Source organism: Zophobas morio, unplaced genomic scaffold, assembly GCF_036711695.1.
Source record: "Zophobas morio isolate AGI-343-1 ecotype UQ-CSIRO unplaced genomic scaffold, CSIRO_AGI_Zmor_V1 ptg000054l, whole genome shotgun sequence".
Lineage (NCBI taxonomy): Eukaryota > Metazoa > Arthropoda > Insecta > Coleoptera > Tenebrionidae > Zophobas > Zophobas morio.
The window spans coordinates 1,039,180-1,059,345 of NW_026972159.1; the positions used below are offsets into that span (position 1 = coordinate 1,039,180).

General features: G+C 35.2%; 1 protein-coding gene across 3 annotated transcripts in view; it reads left to right on the forward strand.

Moving 5' to 3' along the window:
- LOC135142820 (protein O-mannosyl-transferase TMTC1-like) overlaps nucleotides 1–20,166 on the forward strand; it is a 489,367-nt gene that overhangs the window by 104,918 nt on the left and 364,283 nt on the right. For all 3 annotated transcript variants that reach the window (XM_064074588.1, XM_064074587.1, XM_064074589.1), the window contains exon 2: nucleotides 15,712–15,774. The gene's annotated coding sequence lies outside the window, so the exon portion shown is untranslated. The remainder of the gene's footprint in view (nucleotides 1–15,711; nucleotides 15,775–20,166) is intronic.

Here is a 20,166-nt window from a genome sequence, read left to right on the forward strand (position 1 = left end):
TAGATTTAGTTGGATTCTGACAATTTATTTTCGTTTTCTCTCAAAATCACTCGGATTCTTTCGAATTCTTCTGGATTATCGCGGATCGTCTCAGAATATTTTGGATTCTCTCGTATTCTTTCGAATCCTTCGTGTTTCTCTCGGTTTTTCTCCAATTCTTTCAGAAAGTCTCAGATTTTTTTTTATCTCATATTTTTGCCGGTTCTGTCAGATTCTCTAGGAGTATTTCGGGTTCTTTCGAGGTCTTCTGGATTCTCTTAAATTCTCTCGGATTTTATCGAATTCTTTCGAATAATTCGGTTTTTTATTTTACTTTCGGATTCTTCCGGATTCGTTTCCGTCTCTCGAATTACTTTGGATTCTCTCACATTTTGTTGGATTCTTCCGGATTCTCTCAAATCTTCTTAGAATTTGATCTGATTTTCTCGTATTGTTTAGGATCCTTTTTGTATTCTTTTAGAATCCGTTGGATTCTTTCGATTTATATATTTTTGGATTCTCTCGAAGTCACTTGAAGTCTTTCGAATTCTTCTGGATTTTTCGGGATTTTCTCAGAATATGTTGGATTTTCTCGTATTCTTTCGAAGTCTTCATGTTTCTCTCGGATTTTCTGTTATCTTCTTGTCATTTTCTCGGGTTTTCCGTATTCTCTCGGATTTTCTCCAATTCTTTCAGATACTCTTAGAGTTTTTCTCTATCTCATATTCTTCCGGTTCTATTAGATTCTCTAGGAGTCTATGCACTTCTTTTAGTTCTTTTGGCGCTATAAACTTAAGTTAACTATCTGGTATGCACCCATTTTAAAGCCTCCAAGCCAACTATAAATTGACGCTGTTGCAAGATTTACAACTCCCATCTGACCACGTTTTGTTCTTTCCGGCGAACTTACTTACTTACTTTACTTAATTACGATCTGTCCGAAGTTCGCATAAACAACGTCATACATTATTTTGATTTGGTTTCTGTCGGATTCTCTCTAATTTTCTTGGGATTTTTTCGGATAATCTCGTATTTTTTTCGGTTCTGTCAGATTCTTTACAATTCTTGGATTCTATAGAATTCTTCCGAATCGTCTCGATTTTTTCGTATATTTTGTTTTGTTATTGGATTCTTCCCGATTCTCATGGATCTTCTTCGAATTTGGTCAGAGTTTAGTGTATTGTTTAGGGTTCTTTTTGTATTCTTTTAGATTCTGTTGGATTCTGGCAATTTATTCTCGGATTCTCTCAAAATCACTCGGATTCTTTTGAATTCTTCTGGATTATCGCGGATCCTCTCAGAATATTTTGGATTCTCTCATATTCTTTCGAATCATTCATGTTTCTCTCGGATTTTCTGTAATCTTTTTGTCATGTTCTCGGATTTTCCGTATTTTCTCGGATTTTCTCCAATTCTTTCAGATACTCTCAGATTTTTTCTTTATCTCATATTTTCGGATTCTCTCGAAATCACTTGGTTCTCTCGGATATTTTTGGTAATCTCTAGCATTCTTTCGGTTTCTCTTAGATCTTGTCAGAATTTGAGCAGATTCTCTGGTATTGTTTAAGATTCTTTTTTTATTCCTTTGGATTCCGTTGGATTTTCTCGATTTATATATTTTCGAAATTCGAGATTCACTTGGATTCTCCCGCATTCTTATGAATCCGCGCAGAATGTTTGGATTCTCTTCTATTCTCTCTCTCAGATTCTATCGAATTCTTTCCAATCGTTTCTATTTTTTCGGGTTCTTCCGGATTCTCTTCTATTATTCCAAATTTCATTGGATTCTATCATATTTTATTGAATTCTTGCGAATTTTCTTAGAATTTGGTCAAATTTTCTTGTATTCTGTAGGTTTCTTTTCGTATTCTTTTAGATTCCGTTGGATTCTCTCAATTTATTTTCGGATTCTCTCGAAATCACTCGGATTCCTTCTGATTATTCTGGATTCTCGCAAATTTTTTCAGAAGAATACGGGTTCTCTCGTATTTTTTCGAATCCTTCAGTTTCTCTCGGATTCTTTGTAATCTTCTTGTGATTCTCCCGAATTTTTACCTGTTCTCCAGGATTTTTTTTAATTATGTCGTATTTTTGCCGGTTCTTTCAGGTTCCCTAGGAGTCTTTGGGGTTCTTCCGGATTCTTCCAGATTCGCTTCTATTCTCTCGAATTACTTTGGATTCTCTCATATTTTGTTGGATTCTTCCGGATTGTCTCGAATCTTCTTAGAATTTGATCTGATTTGCTGGTATTGTTTAGGATTCTTTCGATTCATTTTCGGATTCTTTCGAAATCATTTGAATTCTTTCGAATTCTTTTGGATTCTTCAGGATTTTCTCAGTATATGTTGGATTTTCTCGAATTCTTTCGAATTTCTCATGGTTCTCTCGGATTCTTTGGAAATTTCTTGGGATTCTCTGGAATTCTTACGAAATCTGTCAATTTGTTTCTGATTCTGTCAGATTCTCTAGCAATCTCTCGAGTTCTTTCGAATTCTTCCAGATTTTCTTCTATTCTCCCAAATTCCTTTAGATTCTATCATATTTTATTGGATTCTTCCGGATTCTCTCGAATCTTCTTAGAATTTTTTTCAGACTTTCTCGTTTTGTTTAAGATACTTTTCGTATTCTTTTAGATTTAGTTGGATTCTGGCAATTTATTTTCGGTTTCTCTCAAAATCACTCGGATTCTTTCGAATTCTTCTGGATTATGGCGGATCCTCTCAGAATATTTTGGATTCTCTCGTATTCTTTCGAATCTTCCATGTTTCTCTCGGATTTTCTGTAATCTTTTTGTCATGTTCTCGGATTTTCCGTATTTTCTCGGATTTTCTCCAATTCTTTCAGATACTCTCAGATTTTTTCTTTATCTCATATTTTCGTATTCTCTCGAAATCACTTGGTTCCCTCGGATATTTTTGGTAATCTCTAGCATTCTTTCGGTTTCTCTTAGATCTTGTCAGAATTTGAGCGGATTCTCTGGTATTGTTTATGATTCTTTTTTTATTCCTTTGGATTCCGTTGGATTTTCTCGATTTATATATTTTCGAAATTCGAGATTCACTTGGATTCTCCCGCATTCTTATGAATCCGCGCAGAATGTTTGGATTCTCTTGTAGTCTCTCTCTCGGATTCTATCGAATTCTTTCGAATCGTTTCTATTTTTTCGGGTTCTTCCGGATTCTCTTCTATTATTCCAAATTTCATTGGATTCTATCATATTTTATTGGATTCTTCCGAATTCTCTCGAATTTTCTTAGAATTTGGTCAAATTTTCTTGTATTCTGTAGGTTTCTTTTCGTATTCTTTTAGATTCCGTTGGATTCTCTCAATTTATTTTCGGATTCTCTCGAAATCACTCGGATTCCTTCTGATCATTCTGGATTCTCGCAAATTTTTTCAGAAGAATACGGGTTCTCTCGTATTTTTTCGAATCCTTCAGTTTCTCTCGGATTCTTTGTAATCTTCTTGTGATTCTCCCGAATTTTTACCTGTTCTCCAGGATTTTTTTTAATTATCTCGTATTTTTGCCGGTTCTTTCAGGTTCCCTAGGAGTCTTTGGGGTTCTTCCGGATTCTTCCAGATTCGCTTCTATTGTCTCGAATTACTTTGGATTCTCTCATATTTTGTTGGATTCTTCCGGATTGTCTCGAATCTTCTTAGAATTTGATCTGATTTGCTGGTATTGTTTACGATTCTTTCGATTTATTTTCGGATTCTTTCGAAATCATTTGAATTCTTTCGAATTCTTTTGGATTCTTCAGGATTTTCTCAGAATATGTTGGATTTTCTCGAATTCTTTCGAATTTCTCATGGTTCGCTCGGATTCTTTCGAAATTTCTTGGGATTCTCTGGAATTCTTACGAAATCCGTCGATTTGTTTCTGATTCTGTCAGATTCTCTAGCAATCTCTCGAGTTCTTTCGAATTCGTCCGGATTCTCTTCTATTTTCCCAAATTCCTTTAGATTCTATCATATTTTATTGGATTCTTCCGGATACTCTGGAATCTTCTTAGAATTTTTTTTCAGACTTTCTCGTTTTGTTTAAGATACTTTTCGTATTCTTTTAGATTTAGTTGAATTCTGGCATTTTAGTTTCGGTTTCTCTCAAAAGCACTCGGATTCTTTCGAATTCTTCTGGATTATCGCGGATCGTCTCAGAATATTTTGGATTCTCTCGTATTCTTTCGAATCCTTCGTGTTTCTCTCGGTTTTTCTCCAATTCTTTCAGAAAGTCTCAGATTTTTTTTTTATCTCATATTTTTGCCGGTTCTGTTAGATTCTCTAGGAGCATTTCGGGTTCTTTCGAAGTCGTCTGGATTCTCTTAAATTCTCTCGGATTTTATCGAATTCTTTCGAATAATTCGGTTTTTTATTTTACTTTCGGATTCTTCCGGATTCGTTTCTGTCTCTCGAATTACTTTGGATTCTCTCACATTTTGTTGGATTCTTCCGGATTCTCTCAAGTCTTCTTAGAATTTGATCTGATTTTCTCGTATTGTTTAGGATCCTTTTTGTATTCTTTTAGAATCCGTTGGATTCTTTCGATTTATATATTTTTGGATTCTCTCGAAATCACTTGAATTCTTTCGAATTCTTCTGGATTTTTCGGGATTTTCTCAGAATATGTTGGATTTTCTCGTATTCTTTCGAATCCTTCATGTTTTTCTCGGATTTTCCGTATTCTCTCGGATTTTCTCCAATTCTTTCAGATACTCTTAGAGTTTTTCTTTATCTCATATTCTTCCGGTTCTGTTAGATTCTCTAGGAGTCTATGCACTTCTTTTAGTTCTTTTGGCGCTATAAATTTAACTTAACTATCTGGTATGCACCCATTTTAAAGCCTCCAAGCCAACTAAAAATTGACGCTGTTGCAAGATTTACAACTCCCATCTGACCACGTTTTGTTCTTTCCGGCGAACTTAATTACGATCTGTCCGAAGTTCGCATAAACAACGTCATACATTATTTTGATTAAATCACCCGCACGAATAGGATGGGACCGCGTGGCACAAGGCAATGTTGCCTAGTCAATAATGCAGATTCTTCAATTATTTAATGTAATTTTCGGTTTGTGTTGTTTGTATCTGCGTTTCTTTTGTTGTGTTAGCTGTACCAGTTACCGAATAATGGATGCCGGGTAATAACATTAAAAACTGTGGGACGGCTCGGTTCAATTACTTGATGAACGATATCGGCAAATAATTCATTGGAAGTCCATTATAAAACTCGAAAAATTGTACCTCGATACGATGTGACATTAAAATGAAAGGTTGTAATAAACATAATGTCTTTATAAAATGTTAAAAATGATAGATGACGGCTGGCGACGATAACAGTCGATCATTACTGGGTTGTCGGGGTCGGATGACTGTCACATGCGTCAAGAAAGCAACAATTTGTAACGAGCATGTCGGTAACGAAAATCTTGAATAATTACAGACGTCCGTCGGATCCCGGTCGAACGCCCGATTTCAAAACGATTCACTTGTTCTTTCAATAGATAAAAAGCTCAGTTTTGGTCTGTTTGAATTATGAAAAAGACGAGCACGTCGATGTCGCATGTCTGCAACACGAGCCGAGTGCAGTTGAAGCACTCTTTGCAGTTTGCAACATCTGATGTAAGTTTGATTAAAGCAAGTTTAGTTCAATTAGTTGTGAACTCATGCCGGTCAGTTCGGTCTTTGAGGTATGCCATAAATAAATCACAGAGTAAACAATTCGGTGGCGGTGCACTCCATGTATTGCCAATTACTCATTAAGGCCCCGGCCGGGGATTTCTGGCACATAATGCTTTGTAAATAAGTAATTACAGGGCCGAGTGTCACCGTTCCGACAGCTCACAAATTACGCCGAAAGATAAACACACTACGAAAGCAAATATTTTTATGTAGATGTAAATAATCGGCGCGTCAAGCATTCATTTCGTGCAGGAATTAGCGCTTGTTTGGGAGCAGAACTATTCTGATAGCGGCGAATAATTAATTTCTCCCAATTATGAAAGTGTTTAATAGATGAGCTTTGCTCGAGAACTTTAAATTAAATTATCTGTTAATCAATTACCTACAAACTCGCAGAAGAAATTTATGAAATTAATAACAACCGACGGCCCGTCACACTCTTGTTAGGCAAGCTAATAAATAACGAAATTACCCGCGCACCGGAATGATTTCCGAGAGATCAATTTTTTATCAATATTTGAAAGATGAAAAAGTTCGGATGACTGAGAGAGCCCTTAATGTCTCTACAAAGAAATAATGAGCAGGATTTGTCTCCCGAATCCTTGCCTCGCCAGCATTTCATCCCTTCCCTTGTTTGCCCCAAAGCTCAAATTTCTTTTCTCTAAAAGTTGAGTCATTTGCGTCTCGAAAAACACGATATAACTATGTTTTAAAATTAGACTGCGGCGGCTTTTTTAATAAATATTTCCGTACATGTACGCTTTGCTTATATTAAAAAACGGCATGCTGGGGACAAGGTGCTATTTTTCCGCCGAAATTGAGTTGTAAAAGAATACAAGTGGATAATAAATTCTGATAACAAACTAATGGCCCTTATTACAAAGACACACCAAAGAGTAAATTAAATCCATTTCGGGGGTTGTTATACATATTAACATTTATTGGCGATAAGGCGCGATCTAGGCGTCTTGCGTGTCGCACGTCATTACTGACTTCGGTAAAAGTTTTTACGGCTAATTTTAGACTCATTTGGAGAGAAATCGGATGATTGGCGCAATTACACTAAAATGTGCTTGCGCCCTGTAGTTGACTTTATGTGCCAATAAAGGTAAAGCCCTAATCACAAAGCGCGACTGTAATATTCTGCCTCCCGGTTCAAATAGCCCCTCGAAGATCGCTAAATGCACACCTTAAAATCGAACTAAAAAACACCCTGTGTGCCAATTAAATCATTGTTAAACAAATGAAAAATTAACCAGCTGAATAATTGAGTACAATTGGGTTTAGTTGTGGTTGGTTTCAAATTCTGCGCTACATTATATACACAAACCTATTTACAAATAAAACAGTGGCGGCAAACACATGTAAAATTACGATATGAAATACTGCAGCTCTGACCTATCAATATTAGATTTGCTGATATAGCACTGGAGTAAATAGTATTATTGCAACTGATATTGATGATATTAATATTTATGTGTAGTTTATATTTCTCTGGAATTAAACCCAGCTGCACAAACCCTCACTTTTTGACATCAGAAATTTATTTGTCTTGTGTCGTCTCACTCGATTGGATGATATAAAGCGTTTGAGGTCTGCGTAAGATTTTCGATCGGCGCCTTCCCGAATGATTTGTTCTTCATTTTGTGAGCGGCGATCCTAATCTTTGAAGTTTTGAAGGGTCGGTCCTGCGAGAATTTCTAAGTACCGTAATCTCCAATTCCAGTAGTTGTTGGTTTGGCGTTTGGTCAGCTTTCTTTGCGACCCCGGTCACGGACTCGACTGTCTTTCCTATGAACACTAATGTCTGGAAATCGCAGTTGAAAAGAGTTGCCAAAGTTGCACCTTAATGAAGATATATTTTTATTGAACATATTAGTTCGGCAGGAGAAATTTCCGATAAAATCCAAGTTGGAGCGAAGTGGGAGCCTCTTCAGAATAAACGATGGTTTATAGTAAACACGTGCGCGGCACAATAACTCTAATAATTCGGGTTCTAATCCGGAACTCCCTTAGGAAGACGAGCATTTAGACGGTATTGTTATTTTAATTATTTCAGGTTAGAGACGAGAGCTCGGAATACTAATAAAGAAACAGAGAGGGGGAGTATCAATCAAAAGTAAACAGGGCCGTATTTATTTACTTAAAAAGCTTTTATGCACGTCAAGCAACAGAAGAATCCTTTTATCAATACATATATTATTCATCCAGATACGTTCGTTCTGAATTTAAAACAACCCCTAATAGCGACCGTTGTTTTCAAAAGTTCGCTTTGCTATCGTATGATAATGCAAGCTGCTTACACTGTGATCACGTTCTCCTGATGTGTAAAATAAGGCACGCAAAGGGTTTGTTCGTTACATATACTGTAATAATATTTGGCGAACCTTCGAAACTTACTTTCGGCATATTATTTACATAACCTAACACTCTACTTTTTGGCTCTATTTCTGACTCGGGCACAACAGGCGTAAAATATTGAAGACGAAGGGTTACAACGCGCTTTAAAACTGAATTACGACGCGCTTTTATCTCGTGCAGGCTCCGAGGCTAAAAATGGACTTATAATGTGCCATAAATCCGCATTTGCTGATCTAGCATGCGCGTCGCATGAGCCCTACATAATCAATTGTGCAGGGCGATCAGGTGACGACAAAGTGTTACTTTTTATCTGATACCCGCGTACAGTTGACTGTATCCAGTTCTAATTCCAATATTTAAAAGAAAATTGGTTCAAACAAATCAGGTCAGGTCAGTTGATTTTGTCAAATTTTTTGAATAATGAATAATGAGGGTTTTGTAATTTCTGGAGTACGACGGGGACACCAATGGGATCCATTGCTCTTCACTGTTTTTATAAATGATATCGAGAATCCTCTCTCTAATTCTTCCTTGTTTTATACGTTGAAGTTCACCGACGATTTTTTTTTAATTCTCTTTTCTGAGGATGTTGTTTTTTTTTGCTTAGAATTTTTAGCAAATTGTTTAGAAAATATGAAAAAACTTAACATATGAGGTGGTTTTTCAGGGACTAACAGATTTTTAGAAAAAAAAAACGCAATTGTAGAAGAAAATATTACAATTTATTTGAGAATCTTCTAAATCAATTAGTCTGAAATTTAGTACAGTTTTGAGGATTCTTCTCTTCTCGGAGGGCTCAAATGTAGTTTTTTTAATGTTCTTGGAAACAACTTTCGACCAATTTTTTCTTTGAAGTAATTTGAAAAAATCCCTGGGACTTGTTTTGTTTTTAAAGTAGTCTTAAAGAATCTCGGGGACCACTGTCATTTGCCATATCAAGCCTTTTCTTAGTAAGTGCTAGCTCCGCTCACCCGCCCTTTATATTCTTAGAGGTATTTCATTTGCTAGATCAAGTCTTATTTTGACAAGTGCTAGCCCCGCCCACCCGCCCTTTATTTTCTTGGAAGGTATGTTATTTACCAAAATCAGTCTTACCTTAGCAGTAAGATCCACCGAGAAGAAGAGAAGAACTTTACCCCGCTCACCCACCCCTTCTTCATTCGAGTGACTAGTCTTAATATTATTCAATCTTATCTTAGCTAGTACCTGACTCCCCCCACCCTTTAGTTTGATAGAGGGTGTCATTTGCCATATCAAGTCTTACCTTTACAAGTACTAGCCCCGCCCACCCACCCTTTATTTTCTTGGAAGGTATATCATTTACCAAAATCAGTCTTACCTTAGCAGTGTAAGATCCACCCTTCATTCTGACCACATAAAAAGTATCACTGAAATAGGGACGGGGTGGGTGGGCGGGCTAAAGTTCTTCTCTTCTTCTCGGGGGACCCATATTTTATTTATTTTTTCCAAAATGCTGCATATTTTTTATTGTACTTAGGTGCGAGGGAAGTTCTTTTGACCAATTTTTCCTTTGAAGTAATTTAAAAGAATCTCTGGGACCTCTTTAATTTTGTTTTTAAAATAGTCTTAAAGAATCTCGGGGACCTCTCGTGTGTCGGGTTTTTGAAGTAGTGTTAAAGAAAGAATTTCAGGGATCACTGTCATTTGCCATATCAAGTCTTATCTAAGTAAGTAGTAGCCCCGCCCACCCACCCCTTCTTCATTCGAGTGACTAATCTTAATATTGTTCAATCTCATCTTAGCAAGTACTTGACTCCCCCCCATCCTTTAGTTTGTTGGAGGGTATGTCATTTGCCATATCAAGTCTTATCTTGACAAGTACTAGCCCCGCCCACCCACCCTTTATTTTCTTGGAAGGTATATCATTTGCTAAAATCAGTCTTTCCTTAGCAGTGTAAGATCCATCCTTCATTCTGACCACATAAAAAAAGTATCACTGAAATGGGGACGGGGTGGGTGGGCGGGGCAAAGTTCTTCTCTTCTTCTCAGGGGACCCTAATCAACCTTATAAATCGCTAAGCAAAATTTGTCTTTCACCCCTATTAAAATTTCCCCGGCGTGACGTTAAAATTTTCTAAATAAATCCAATTTAAAAGGTTTATCTAGTTACTAGATTAAAAAAAAGAAGTTTTTAAGCTGTAAGAATCTTGGAAGCTTATAGAGTTATATTTTTTTTTAATGTGAAAAAAAACTTGTGGCCCTTAGTCTTTTTTTGAAATAGTTTGAAAGAATTTGGGGTTTCCTAGTGTTATTTTTAAAAAAATGTAAAGTGTCTGGGTCTCCTTATGTTTTATTTTCGAGATAATTTGAGAAAATCTTACCAGATTCTGGTTTTTTGTTTCCGAAAGAGTTTGAAGAAACCTTAAGAGCTCTCAGTGTTTTGAGATGAAATGTGATAGAATCTTCTAAGTCCCTAGTGTTTATTTTTGAAAAAGTTTTCGCAAATCTTCGTGGTCCACATATTTTTGGTCTTGAAAAAGAATTTGAAAGAATCTTGAAAGCCTTTAGTCTCTTTTTTGAAAAAGTTTGAAATAATCTAAGGATTTTTTAGTATCTTTTTTCAAATAATGTCAAATATATGGGGTCCCTTTTATTTTATTTTCTAAATAGTTGGGAAAGATCTTTATCGGTTTCTAATTTTTTGTTTCTGAAAGAGCTTGAAGGAACCTTAAGACTTCCTAACTTTTTCTTTTGAGAATGTGAAAGAATCTTGGAAGTACGTAGTGTTTATTTTTGACAAAATTTTTTCAAAAATTCTTGAAATTTATACGTTCTTGTTATGAAAGTATTTTGAAAACCATTGGTCTTTTTTTTGAAAGAGTTTGAAGGAACGCGAGGGTTCCCTAGTGTTTAAAGAATTTTAATTTTAAAGAATGACAAAAATTTGGGGCCTCTTGTGTTTAATTTTCGAAATAATTTGAAAAGATCTTACCAGCTTTTGATTTTTTGCTTCTGAAATTGTTTAAAAAAACTTTATGAGCTTCTAGCTGTTTTCTTTGAGATTGTGAAAAAATTTCAGAGGCCTCTAGTGCTTGTTTTTGAAAAAAATTTTCAAAAATCGCTATGGTCCATATGTTTCTGTTTTAAAAGAATCTTGGAAACCCTTGGCCTCTTTTTTGAAAGAATTTGAAAGTATCTGTGGGTTCCTTAGTGTCTCTTTTTTTATAGAATGTAAATATGTGCGTCCTATTTTTTTTTATTTTCGTAGTAATTTGAAAAGATCTTACCTGCTTCTGGTTCTTGATTCCGAAAGAGTTTGAAGGAATCTTAAAGAATCTCAGTATTTTTTGTTAAGAATGTAGAAGAATCTTGGGAGTCCGTAGTGTTTATTTTTGAAAAAGTTTTTTTGTTTTTGAAAGAATTTGAAAGCTCTTAGTATCTTTTTGAAATAGTTTGAAAGAATTTGGGGTTTCGTAGTGTTATTTTTTAAAGAATGTGAAGTGTCTGTGTTTTCTTGTGTTTCATTTTCGAAATAATTTGAAAAGATTTTACCGGCTTCTGGTTTTTTGATTCCGAAAGAGTTTGAGGAAACCTTGAGAGCTCCCAGTGTTTTGAACTGAAATGTGAAAGAACCTTGGAAGTCTTTAGTGTTTATTTTTGTTTTCGCAAATCTTCGTGGTTTACATATTTTTGTTCTTGAAAAAGAATTTGAAAGAATCTTGAAAGCCCTTAGTTTCCTTTCTTGAAAAAGTTTGAAATAATCTGAGGATTTTCTAGTATCTTTTTTCAAATAATGTCAAATATATTTGTTTTATTTTCCAAATCGTTTGGAAAGATCCTTATCATAGTTTAGAAAGATCCTTATCCATTTCTGTTTTTTTTTTGTTTCTGAAAGAATTTGAAGGAACCTAAAGAGCTCCTAACGTTTTTTTTTTTTTTTCGAAAATGTGAAATAATTTTGAAAGTTTCTAGTGTTTATTTTTGACAAAAATTTTTCAAAAATCCTTGGAATCTATACGTTCTTGTTTTGGAAGAATTTTGAAAACCCTTAGTCTCTTTTGTGAAAGAGTTTGAAGGAACGTGAGGGTTCCCTACTGTCTTTTTTTTAAAGATTGACAAAGATCTGGGGCCTCTTTTGTCTTGTTTTCAAAATAATTTGAAAAAATCTTACCGGCTTTTGGCTTTTGTTTCTGAAAGAGTTTAAAGGAACTTTAGAGTTTTAGCTCTTTTTTTGAGAATGTGAAAGAATTTTAGAAGTCCTTAGTATTTAGGTTCGAAAAAAATTTTCAAAAATCATCGTGGTCCATAAGTTTCTGCTTTGGAAGAATCTTGGAAGCCTTTAGCCTCTTTTTTGAAACAGGTTGAAAGTATCTGTGAGTTCCTTGGTATCTTTTTTTAAAGAATATAAATATGTGGGGCTCATTGTCTTTTATTTTCAAAATAATTTGAAAAGATCTTACCGGCTTCTGATTTTTATTTCCAAATGTGCTTGAAAAAATCTTAAGGGCTCCCAGCGTTTTGAAATAAAATGTGCAATAACCTTCGAAGTCTTTAGTCGTTATTTTTGAAAAGTTTTCGCAATTGCTCACCGTCTACATATTTATGTTATTGAAAAAAAATTTGAAAGGATCTTGAAAACCTTTGCCTTTTTTTGAAAAAATTTGGAATAGTCTGACGGTTTCCTAGTGTCAATGTCAAATAAATCGGGCTCGTTTTGTTTTATTTTTGAAATAGTTTGGAGAGATTTAATCGGTTTTTGGATTTTTGTTTCTGAAAGAGTTTGAAGACCTTCTCAGCGTTTTTTTTTTGAGAATGTGAATCTTGGAAGTTCCTAGTGCTTATTTTTGCTAACAATTTTTCAAAAATCCTGGTGGTCCTTTGAAAAAAAAAATGGATTTTGATGTAACTTGAGCTTCCTTTTTAAGTTGAAAATTACCTGAAAATTAATTTTCAACGTACACTATTTTGAAATCCCATTCCGGATGCCACATTTAAAGTTTGAGGATTCTTAAATCTAATTTGAGCCAACAGTGCTTAGCTCTCTGTCGAGTTGATTTTTCAACAATTGGTTAAATTATTGCTTTATTCAGCAAATCTAATAATGTTTAAGTAATGTAAAAGTAAATAGAGGCGTTCTTATTAAAACAATTTCGACGGGCTTGAAAAAACTGAAAATATTTTAAGAAACAGCAAATATGAAAATCTCGCTGACCAGCAATAACAAAAAATTGGAAACCGATGTCTAAGGGTATTTAGTGTTTAATCGTCTAGCAAATTTCGGTAGGACAAAGCGTCGATTATATGAGCCGCCAGACATGGGGGCAATTTATGCAGATCTGTCTACTAAAATCAGCGTAATCTACAAGTGACGTAATGCAGAAGAGGGAGGTGGCAAGTCAGATATCTTTGAATTATATGGAAGGCTGAAGCTCCCGCTAACTAACTAATAGCTGGCGTTTCTATGCAAGCATAATAGAATTATGATCCTTCAGTATTCCTGTAATTTAATTAAATACCCATATACCAAAATTTCTCGAGCAGTTCTAAATCATTTTATTTGTTTGCGCGTGGAAGATTTACAGCTTCTACTCAACAATTAACTTCGTAACTTGCAGCATATTGTTGCAGGTATTTGTGCGCGATCTGTAACACAGATTACTCTGTACTAATCTTTACGTTAATTGATGAATTAGTCATTCTGATAATTTGGTCACATCACTGATACGCCCGGGATTCGGCTTAATTAATACCACACGTATCAGTCGGGACGATCTGGATTAAGACCGCACCACGAAAGCGACTTTTAGAAAGCGCAACCGGATCACTCCGCCTACAAAACAGGAAGTTTGTTTATACATTTTTACGAGAAGTCGATAAATCTCATCGCAGCTTTGACCTAGAAATATGCGCGCATTTATGTCTCGGACTTTTGTTCGGAATATGGAAAAACAAATCGAAATGACCACGATAACCACTTTTGAATAAATAACGACGCCGCATAGTTTCGGACGGAGAAAAGAAATTCCATTAATAAATTGTCGCGGGGCTGCTCTGCCCGAAACAGGACAATAAAGTCGGACAATAATGATCGTTTTCTATTTTATTCGAAAAATAAAACGAACCGAAATAAACGGGTTATAATAGAACGCTGAAACTCCGAATTTTAACTGATTGATTGGTTAATCTTGTTGCGGCGGTTTTAAGCTCTGTTGCAAGCGTTGTCAATTGAGCATGGAAAATAATACAAAAAAAAGATTTGTTCACGTGGCGATTTTACATGGCTGCGATTGTTTAAAAGCGCACCATCGAACGGTTGCGGGCTCGACATCAGTTTTATCTACGTTAATTAAATTTGAAATTTTTAAGCAAAGCAAATATTTAATTTAGTTTTTGCGCATGAGGGCACATCCTGTTTTAAGAAATTAAATTAATATTTCATTATTGTATATGTATATGTTTTTATTGTTCAATTAAGCGAAATATAGCTCGATGTCTAAACTTGGATGGTTGTGATCTTGATTGGGTAACAATTCATTTCATCTTTAATATTACGTTGTTTATGAAATAAAATTAGACTCAGTACTCTTACATTGTTATTACAAGCAAAGTTAAGTTGAGGAAATTTTGAAAAGGGTTATTTTTTGGTTTTTCGACGTTTTTTGGGTAGCTGGAGTAACTTTGTATATACACACTTAATGCAAATGTTCAACAAATATAAAATTGGGCTTCCAGTAATCGCTCATTTTCATGAAAGCGTTTAATTACTGAAAATTAGAACTGTGGGTTAATATTTCGCTAGAATAAATTTGTTTCCTGAATTTAAAAATTCCCATTGTCCAGCACTGTCGGTGTTTTTGATCGAATTCCAGCCGAACGCAACAACAGAATAAACGTTCCGACTGGTCTCCCTACAATTGGTTTAAAAACGAATATGAGCATTATTGCTCTACGCCTTATTAATATTTATGTTGCGCATTTCAATACCGGAATGACTGACCGGAATCGATATTTTGGCGAAATCCGGCCCCCAAAATCAATTACGAGCGAAAGTTTTAATGCTCCGAATTACCATCTCCGACCAGAAAATAAAGGAGAAAATGTTTTTATATTTGGTGTACATTGTTTGGGTGCTTAAGTACTCCACTAAAAAGTATACGGCCGGAGTCGGGCGCGAATTTGCATACTTTTCATTAGAACACTTTTTCCCGGTTTTATTTTCGAAAGGAAATTATTTTGTTCGGTCATATGCATTTACTAACGCGGATGTTTACATTTATGGTGGTTTTTTCATGGTCGCGTTTAAGCGTGAGTAATGTTGATTACTCCGTTGTCCTGAATTATGTGTCGCGCGTAAACCCGCAGAGATCGGGGAAAAGTCAAATGAGATACTTTATACAGAGGCACTTGAGGATTTCATGCTGAAACCAAAAGCCGATCATAAATCCCCTCCACGGCGGCCCATTCAGGAAGGTGTCGCTTTCAGCGAGGTGAAAACTTAAAAGGACTTTTATAATGTCCTTGTCGAAGCTTTAAATGCGAGCGATCTAGACTGTCATCAGGATCCTTTCGGAAATATCGAAGGGGATTCGCCCGGCGCATCCACCATATTTACCGCACAAAGGAGGGCGTCCTACGCAATTAAAACGAAAACGCGGACAAATGCGACGTTTTTGACGCGTTTTAGAAATATTTCAAAGCGGATTTTTTTACTAATGAATATTTTTATTCGTAGGTGGCTCTAAATTTTCGTTTCGACGATTTCTGACTGGGTGGACCCTCTTCAGACAGCAGTTACGTAAGTCCCTTTTATTTTTTTTATAAATAATAAGCTTGTGGAAAATTACAAACTCATTTTATTCAAAAACACATTAAATAGATCTAACTTCAGAACGAGTTTGTGTTGTGTTATATAATTTAAAGTTTCCTGACTGAATGCCTGTTGTATATTTAACTTTATAAAAAATTAAAACAAGGGAGGAGAATTATGTGCACGGAAACCCTCGCTTTGGGGGCATAACAGCTTAATATCGTTTGTGTTTCAGTACTGATAGATTATAGAAAATAACAGCTCAAATATGTTTCGCTAGTGGCACTTTGTTGTATAAGATAACGAAAATAGACTTTAGCGCAGGAAGCAATAAAACCACTTTTAAGCAAACTTAATTGGGAATTTGTTCACTGAATATTAAGTCGATGAAAGATCAAATTTCAGGAACCGCTTTACGTAACCGTCTCTTACTTAAGGTGTCGCGTAACGTTTAGGTTTTATTACTAGTTTAGTCCCGTTTTAATCAATTTAAACACCCAATTATTCATACCTTTTATTGGTAAAATAATCATTAATAATTTGTTTCATGAATAATAATAAGTTTTGTGCATTTTTTGTTTCAAGTCATCTGTCGCTTTTACTGTAGTTATTAATCCGATTTTAATTTATAATCGCTAAGTAGAAACATCCAGCTAAATTCAGTTAATCGAAATAGGATTTGTGGGTTCAACTTGATAATTTATTTCAGTTAATTGGGAAATTATTTGGTTTAAAGCCATGAAATTATTAAAACTACATTAAATATTAACTTAATACTTGGGACCTAATCAATAATGTGTAACTGCAATTATCAGAACATTGACTAATGAATTAATTCTAGCGATAGTAGAGTTCATTGGAGCCAATATTTGTAACTGTTTCAAAGTCCACGTAACCCTTTTTTTTCTAGCTCGCTTTTAATCCTCGATCTTTATTACTATGCACCAGCTTAGTAATTTTTCCGCGCTAAAGAATTCGAAACTTTTATATCCCGAAATCTCGCCGTCTATACCGTCCTTATTTCGTACGAACTCCCCATCAAAAATACCTCCACGCCCCACATCTCCCATTTTTGTCCTCAGTGTTTCTTTCTTGGCCTCGATGTCACCAACTTTTATATCAGTTCCTCAACTTTATTGCTAATCGTTTTAACTTTATATTTCGACCGGAACGTGCTCTTTCATTTTTATTCCTTTGACAAATAAGTTTGCCACCTCGGAGCCGCCGCTCACTTCCTGCACCCGCTCGTCGCGTAATTCGAATGAAATTTATAAAAAAGAATATCCCACGTCTTCGGCTCGGTTTAAACCGTCGCGACAGCTAAAGCTCAAACAGCACGTATGATTTACAGCCCCGAAGAGCGAAAACACGTGTCCGCTTCATCCGAGTCTTATTGTGTCACGCGGGAGAACGAAAAATGCGTGCGGATTATTCAAACAGGATGATGCCACTGCTCATCAGAAAATCATTTGTTTTTTGGTAACGAAATAATTGAGTCAGGGACACTTTCCAGGTCGTTCGCGAAGATGTTGACAAAGACATGATAAATACGGGTCAGAATTTCGAACGGCGATGTGAAAATTCGCAGATTAGCAAAGCTTGTAAAGCGAGTTCGGTGTTCTTGTTTCGTCCGAGCTATAACTGTGAGCGCCCCTCGTTACCGCAGCCGTTGCCACGTCATTCTCTATATTAGAACAACGCACAACAGCTGTTTTATTTAACGGTTACTGCGTAACTTAGCTAATGAACGTTTCTTGCTGACGTTCACTATCGAACAAGAAATGTACTACGGCATCGTGATTTCATGGATATGGGGTGATAATAACGATTGCGAGCAGATTTTCATGGGGCTAATGGGCCAGACTTTGGACTTTGGTCTTTGTTCTAGCACTTCCGGATGTACTGAAGATGGATAACAGTTTTGTAGAACATCGACTGGAAGTAGTTATGGCAACATCGCGTTGCGGATAACTCGCAGAGTGTTTCACTTACACTCCGGAAATGTTCTACACGCAATAATAAACATATTATCGTCAACAATAACCAGCAAAACGGTCATTGAATTTATAATAATTAGTCTAAGAGTCATGAAACGTCGAGAAAACATAAAAATAGCCAGTCGTCCGACGGATTCGATTACAATACTTCCTTAGCTTACGCCCAGGGAGTAAAAACAGGAAGTGTCATTTTACTACGTATTTACTGATTTACAATTTCATAAATGAATAACGTTGTTAAACTCGAGTTCATATCGATTGCAAACAAAACAAAGCACGTAACAACGCCGGCAAATATTTGCCCGTCGTTCTTATGTCGTTCGTTCATTTCTGTGACAGTCACTATTTCAAACTACGCGAATCACTTTCATTGTAATAGGATTTAGCTTTTTACTTCCCGAGCGTAAGCAAAGGAAGTATTGTAATCGAGTCCGTCGGCCGACTCTCTACTTTTAAGTTTTCTCGATCTTTCATGACCCCTAGAAGACGAAGAAATAGGTCTCCCATTTCCGTCTGTCTGTCCGTCCGTCTGTCCGTCTGTCCGTCTGTTGTCCCGGATTTTTATTAGACAGATAACCTCCGAAAGTACTCGACCGATTGTTGTGAAATTTTGTACTTATATTAAGAATATCATGTAGATGGTAAAACGCTAACCAAAATTTGTCTAATCATCCCCACCACTAATGCGATGACGTCACTTCAAAATTGTACATAGTAAATGGGTTTTCAATTGTATAAAATAACATAGTCCTACACATGTAGTTTACAACTCTGAATCGACTTTTCACCCGAAACGTCCAGATTTTTGGAAAAAAAATCAAAATTATAAAACAACATTTTGAAATTTAATTTTTAATCTGCTAACCAGAATGCTTTGAAATGTTGCAGATGTTTTAAGGCTATAAAGAGCATCATAAATCTTTAGTCAAAAAATATTTGCTTATCCCCTCCAAAAACTTGATGACGTCAGCTCAAAAGTTTGTGGAATAAATCATATCTAAAATGTACAAAATATGATGAGCCTGTACTTGCGATCTATCACTCCATTCATATTTTTTGGATTTGCATATACAGGGTGACTCAAAAAAATTAATGAATGCGTAAATATATTTTATTGATTTAATCAGGAACTACAAAACCGAATGCTCTGAAATCTTGCAGATGTTTTAAGGTCATAAAGAGCATAATAAATGTTTAGTCAAAATATATTTGCTTATCCCCTCCAAAAACTTGATGACGTCAGCTCGAAAGTTTGCCGAATAAATCATATCTAAAATGTACAAAATATGATGAGCCTGTACTTGTCATTTATCACTCCATTCATATTTTTTGGATTTGCATATACAGAGTGACTCAAAAAAATTAATGAATGCGTAAATATATTTTATTGATTTAATCAGGAACTACAAAACGGAATGCTCTGACATCTTGCAGATGTTTTAAGGTTATAAAGGGCATAATAAATGTTTAGTCAAAATATATTTGCTTATCCCCTCCAAAAACTTGATGACGTCAGCTCGAAAATTTGCCGAATAAATCATATCTAAAATGTACAAAATATGATCAGTCTGTACTTGTGATATATCACTCCATTCATATTTTTTGGATTTGCATATACAGGGTGATTCAAGAAAATAAATGAAAGCGTAAATTTATTTTACTGATTTACTCAGGAACTACAAAACCGAATGCTTCGAAATCTTGAAGACATTTTAAAATTATCATAAGCATGGTAAATTTTTGATCAAAACGTATTTGGTCGTCCCCCCTAAAAAATTTATGATGTCACCACAAAATTTGGCTGAAAAAATCCTATCTAAAATGTACAAAATATGGTGAGTCTCTTGTTGTTGATTTATCATTCCATTCAAATTTTTTCGTTTTGCATATACAGGGTGACTCAAAAAAATTAATGAATGTGTAAATTTATTTTATTGATTTAATCAGGAACTACAAAACCGAATGCTTTGAAATCTTGCAGATGTTTTAAGGTTATAAAGAGCATAATAAATTTTTAGTCAAAATATATTTGGTTATCTTCTACAAAAAACTGATGACGTCAGCTCAAAAGTTTGCCTAATAAATCGTATCTAAAATGTACAAAATATGATGAGTCTGTACTTGTGATTTATCATTCCATTCATATTTTTGGATTTGCGTATGCAGGGTGACTCAAAAAAATTAATGAAGGCGTGAATTTATTTTATCGATTTAATCAGGAATTACAAAACCGAATGCTTTGAAATCTTGGGAATATTTTAAAGTTATTATAAGCATGGTAAACTTTTGTTCAAAATGTATTTGTTCATCCCTCCTAAAAAAATTGATGACGTCACCCTTAAATTTTGCTGAATAAATCCTATCTAAAATGCAAAAAATATGA